This window comes from Myotis yumanensis, unplaced genomic scaffold (genome assembly GCF_028538775.1).
Source record: "Myotis yumanensis isolate MYYU_CA2020_CCGP unplaced genomic scaffold, mMyoYum1.0.hap1 SCAF_8, whole genome shotgun sequence".
NCBI classification, from domain to species: Eukaryota; Metazoa; Chordata; class Mammalia; order Chiroptera; family Vespertilionidae; genus Myotis; species Myotis yumanensis.
The window spans coordinates 19,381,193-19,386,981 of NW_027223759.1; the positions used below are offsets into that span (position 1 = coordinate 19,381,193).

At 39.9% G+C, this 5,789-nt stretch overlaps 1 pseudogene; it reads left to right on the plus strand.

Annotated features, from left to right (window-relative positions):
* The first annotated feature begins 432 nt into the window (after positions 1 to 432).
* Positions 433 to 1,801, plus strand: LOC139015450 (zinc finger and SCAN domain-containing protein 4-like; annotated as a pseudogene).
* The last annotated feature ends 3,988 nt before the right edge of the window (positions 1,802 to 5,789 follow it).

Here is a 5,789-nt window from a genome sequence, read left to right on the forward strand (position 1 = left end):
ATTTGGATCACAATATTTGATTTACTGTTTAATTGATTACCCCAAGTTTTCACCTGTAAAAAGAAATAATGAGAAATCTTGGAAAATTACAGAACTGGAAAATATGTTGCTGTGCTTTTCACTTGAGATGAATTATCTGGTTCAACAAGTATTGATCGAGTAATTTTCTTATTCTTTTTTACTTCAAACTGAGCTCTGCATTCAAAGGCAGTATGCAGAGGAACAGAAAACTAAAAACAATGTAGAATTGAAGAGGAATCCAGTGCAGCCAGCCAGTCACACAGCAGCTCAGCCTTTGGTCCCGCCAGGATTGCCCAGTTTGAAGTTCAATCTTCTCTAGGAGCTCACAGTCTGTTAAGCATCCACCACCATCAACACAGGAGTTCAAGTATTGAATCCTGGAAGTTGAGTCTCTAAGAAATATTGCTAAGAATGGATTTAGATCGTAGAACCTCATTTCTATCTGAACCGTGCCGGGATGACTGTGGATCAGAAAATATGGACTTTAAACCTAGCCAAAAACCTGCTCTTTGAAAGGTGTGTGTGTGTGTGTGTGTGTGTGTGTGTGTGTGTGTGCGGGAGGGGGGTGGGGCGCAGCGGGTGGGGGGGGGGGACTGTCCTCTGGGTTCCAGAACACTCAGCTCAGCTCATTTAAAAACAACAATAAGTCGTGTGCAAGGCAGGAACTGCAAAGACTCTATAAGTAATTTCAGTAATGGCTAAAGCCAGAAAAACACAGTAAGGATGAAATTATTTTTCAAGTGGTCCTGGCACAGTTTATGTTCAATAGGCACTGCAGCGACAGGTCCACATTGAAAGGAAAATGGGAATCAAGTGGCAGAAACCTGGAGACATTCATGGCAGACCTGAGTGATGAGTACATGGAGCGCCCTGCCTTGGTCCACATCCACATGCAGGGACAGGAAGCCCTCTTTTCTAAGAATATGCCCTAAGATAAGTCATTGTTCATCTAACAAAACAGTTGTCAATAGGAACCCTAACAGAGGCAAATGTGGAGACACCCTCCTGGACTCCCCAAGACACTTCTCTGCAAATAGGACAAGGAGATGAAAGTAAAGAAAATGGTGGCAACATTTCTTTGAAAACTACTGAAGCATTACTAATCAAGGCAGTCAAACACGTTCCCTACTCATTATCCAGGAAGAGTACTGTCCCAGGCCTGAGGAGAGAAGTGTTTCTTTGGCGAATCCACTCAGCTCCAAAAGAGCAAGTCTAGGCACCTCCAGGTCTCAGAAAGGAGCCTCTTACCAAGATGTCCTCATGGAGGTGGGACTGGCATTTTTCTGCTGGCTGGACCAGGTCTCCTCTGAGCTTGTTCTTATCCACCAGAGCAATGAAGGAAACTCCACATGTAGGGGGAACCAAGAAAGATTCCACAAAGCCCAAAAGTCAGACCAATGTGAAAAGTGTCCCAAGATCTTTAGGTATTTCTCTTGGGTAAACGTCCATGAGAGAAAATACAATAATGAGAGGGCATTTATTTGTGCTGCATGCAACGAAGGCTTCTTCCAGGCCTCAGGGCTACACCTGCACCAGAAGATTCATGCAGCGGAGAAACCTTTCAGGTGCAGCATGTGTACCAAGTCCTTCAGCCACAGAACCAACCTTCTGGCTCATGAGAGCATCCACATGGGAGAGAAGCCCTATGTGTGTTCAGTCTGCCCAAGACGCTACCACTAGTCATCCACCTACCAATGCCCCCCGCCCCCCCCACCCCAGGACACACCAGAGGACTGCCTTCAGACATGTTTCCTCCACACCAGAAGCTTCCTTGACGTAATGCAAATTAATGTCATGTTATGTATATTGCCATAGTACCACTCTATTTAGAACATACTTTATAACCTTGCAATTATATTTTCCATTCATTGTTTTCTCCACTAAAATATATGTTTAAGGAGGGAGGGGAATTTCTGTTTTGTTCATCAACACTACTTAGATGCCTAGAGTGTGGTTGACACATTTCAAATGACTAATAAATACTTGTTAAATAAAAATAAATAAATAAGCCCAGCTGGCATGGTTCAGTGGTTGAGTGTCAATGTATGAACCAGGAGATTAAGGTTTGATTCCCAGTCAGGGCCCATGCCCAGGTTACGGATTCGATCCTCAGGTGGGGGTGTGCAGGAGGCAGCCAATCAATTATTTTCTCTCATCATTGATGTTTCTATCTTTCTCTTCCTCTCCCTGCCTCTCTGAAATAAAATAAAAATAAAAACAATGTAGAATTGAGAATAGTAATCAGGTATGTTGTGATTATCAGTATCAGAATAAGTTAAGATGTCTCAGCTGATATATTTTAATATTGCTTTCAATCAGAAGCCAAAAGCTGAGATTGTCCCCCAGCACCCAAGAGTAACAGCTCTGTATCTACATCAAGGTCAAAGTGTAGTCCACAAACAATTTCAGCACCATCTAGGAATGTGTTAGAAACAAAAAATTTGACCCTACTGCAGACTCACTAAATCAAGAACTCTGGGGATGGGTCTCTGGTATCAGTTTTACCATGCTTCTCAGTGAAGCTGGCACAGTTTGAAAGTCATTGCTCTATATTAATGAGTTGATGTGAAGAGGTAGATCCCAGGAGGAAGAAATTGAGATTTCACTGAGCTTCTGCAATGTCTCATGCACCTTATTAGGAGATTCAGTGGTGGCATCAGGACATGAGCTCAAGCCTATCCTACTCCAAAGACCATGTGCTCATTCCATTTAATCAAATTTCCTCCTTAAAATATATATTGAGTATTTCTATTGGGCTAAGTACTTCACATATGTTATCTTATTTAATCTTTACAGGTGCTCCTGAGAGGTAGACTATATTATTTCCATTTATAGATCAAGAAATAAAGCTTATAGAAATTAAGTCACAGCCTGTAAATGGCATAGATGAGATTTGCATCCAATTCAGATGGTCACAAAGCCCATGTTCTCAGCTTACCTCCCTAAACCAAACTGTTTTCCTTCGTTTGTTAAATCTTCTACCTCTGGTTGCCATTGACTGCCTAGTGCTCATCCATTCTGTATTAAAGAATCCAATCTTTCTCAATTGGTGTACCTCATGTGAACTACAGAACACAGAAAAATGATTTGAGTGATTATTCTCTCTCTCCTCCCAAGGATGGTCCTTCACTTATGCCAGGCTAGATGCATGGGTGAGAGTGGGGGGGGGGGGGCAATTCATTACACATGATGGAAGCCTTGGGCATTAGGGCTCAATTCTTTCACAGAAATCCCCTGGAGAAAACCTTGAAGACATATGAAAAACCATTCTTATTAACCCATCTGGCAATTTACTTTACTCTCCCCTTTCCAAGTTCCTCTTTGAATATTCCTTCAGTCAGAAAATTTGCCAAGAGGAAGCATGGTATGATTGAGAAAACACTGAGCTGGGGGTCAGGAGTTTTAAGCCCAACACCTCTGCTAGGTGGATGTGCCTCACTTGATCATTCACTTCCATTCCCTGGCCTCTATCTCTTCACAGGAAATGTCTGGATTAATGAATATTGAGAATCCTGTCACTAGCACTCTGTTAATGAGGAGAGCACTACTGTCAAATCATCCTTCTTCATTCCAGTGAGGAAAAAAGGAGGAAAGATACATACCTCATTATAGTTGTGTGTGTGTGTGTGTGTGTGTGTGTGTGTGTATCTTTATATTTAATCAATGGAGACCCTTTAAATATTACTGCATATGGTCTTCTCCTTGATAGTAATGGGGTTAAAAAATGCTAACCCCAAAATATGGCACCTTGGCATATTGAATATTTTAGGCTGAAGAAGTTTAAGAAAAAGACATCCTTCCCTCTTCACCCTTCTTCCCTGAAACAAGTTATAAAACCCTCATGTGAAAGGTGACCTCCCTGTCCTCAGAGGAAAGGAGCATCCTCATTTCTGAAGACAAAGGGAAGCCAAGAAGAATTCTAACAAATAGGCCTAAGTTTCCCCCAGTTTACTACACTGACCTCATACTCCTTAACCAATCATATTCTACTGCAACTGTCCACTCTTCATCAAACTTAGCATAAAAATACACCAGTTTAACTGAGTCTTTAGGTCGCCATTTCTTTAGGAAGGCTCTCGTGTCATATAAAACTTATATTCAACAAATTGTGTGCTTTTCTCTGTTAATCTGTCTTTGTTAGTTTAATTTTCAAACCTGGCCAGCAACCCTAAGAAGGCTATTCCCCTTCTGCAATAGTCACAATTATTTCCTTGGAAATGTTTTTGTGAACATCTTTCTCTGTTCATGAAATATCCTCATTTAGAATTCAAGTTAAGATGTAAAGTGAGCATTATGGTTACCCTAATGGTTCAGAAGAAGTCTTTATGATGTCCTGAATCTAACCTATTTATGGCACTTCATTTGATTAATTTCAATTCAATTTCACCAATTGTACTCTGCAATATTTTGCTATGTACATTTCCTGTAAACATATTAACTAATGGATAGCTGGGTAGAAAGTCCCTTCCAGGGGAGAAGTTAGTACCACAATGACTATGCCTGCAAATTAATAATGTCAGAGGTTATGGCTGAATGTCCCTTAGTAGGAAATTCCATTTTGGAAGTCCATTTTTATTTTTGTCTTGAACATAAAGCGTTTCATATCTCTAAAGCACTAAATTAGCTATTTTCAGTTGACTTTTAAAAAGTAGTTCTTCCCAAAAGAGAACAATAAAAACTATTGCCTTTTATAATCATCCACCTCTCTCGGTCCTCATATCCACCAAATAAAATTAAATTTTTATAAAGAAAATCAAAATATACTAATTAAGAAAACCTAGGGGAATGCTGCATACTTTTTTTTTTTTTTACAGAAAATTAGATTAGTCAAAATAAGACTTAGAGGATGTTCCAAATCTCTACCAACTGGGTGGTTGGTACATTCATCCAGAGGGGATTTAAATGACCAAAGGGAGGGGCACGGAAGAATCTCCTAATGCTTAACTGCTTGCAGCTGCTATCTTAGCATCCAGCCTATAAAGATTTACAAACAGTACATTCTTTGTTTCATGCTGAGGTCCTGCAGTATGCAAAACCGAGGATGAAACTCTGCATGGTTACTTTCAGCCTAGGACAACTGGGATCAAGTTAATAATTTAAAGAAATAATTTAAAGAAAACAAAGTAGCACTCCAAGAAATAATTGGTATTAAGAATTAGATGGAGCCCAGCTGGCATGGCTCAGTGGTTGAGCATCAATGTATGACTCAGGAGGTCATGGTTCGATTCCTGGCCAGGGTATATGCCCGGGTTGGGGGCTCAATCCCCATTGTGGGGCATGCAGGAGGCAGCTAATCAATGATTCTCTCTCATCATTGATGTTTCTATCTTTTTCTCCCTCTCCTTTTCTCTCTAAGTTAAATTAAAAAAAAAGAATTAAATGGAGTGATCTCTTCTAACCATCCCCAAGTTAATCAACTCTAATATTTACATGCTAATAAATACTTCTACTAAAGCATTTCTTCCATAAACATGTCAGGTCTATACTCCCTTTGCCAAAGTTGCAAATACACAAATTTGCCAAAATTGTCTAAAGCTCTCACAAACAAAATCATCAGTGCTCCTTCTCTTTTTAAGAATTGGGAGCCAACAACTTTCAGACATGATTAACTAACTGTGAGAGTTAGACTATACAAACATGCATACTAAGCATATGTATGTCATAGGTATACAGAGTTTTCTATTGTGGTTAAATAAAATTAACAACAATGTTTATCTAGCATGTTGAAAATTAGGCTTAATCATAATTGGGCTAAATGATAGACATAA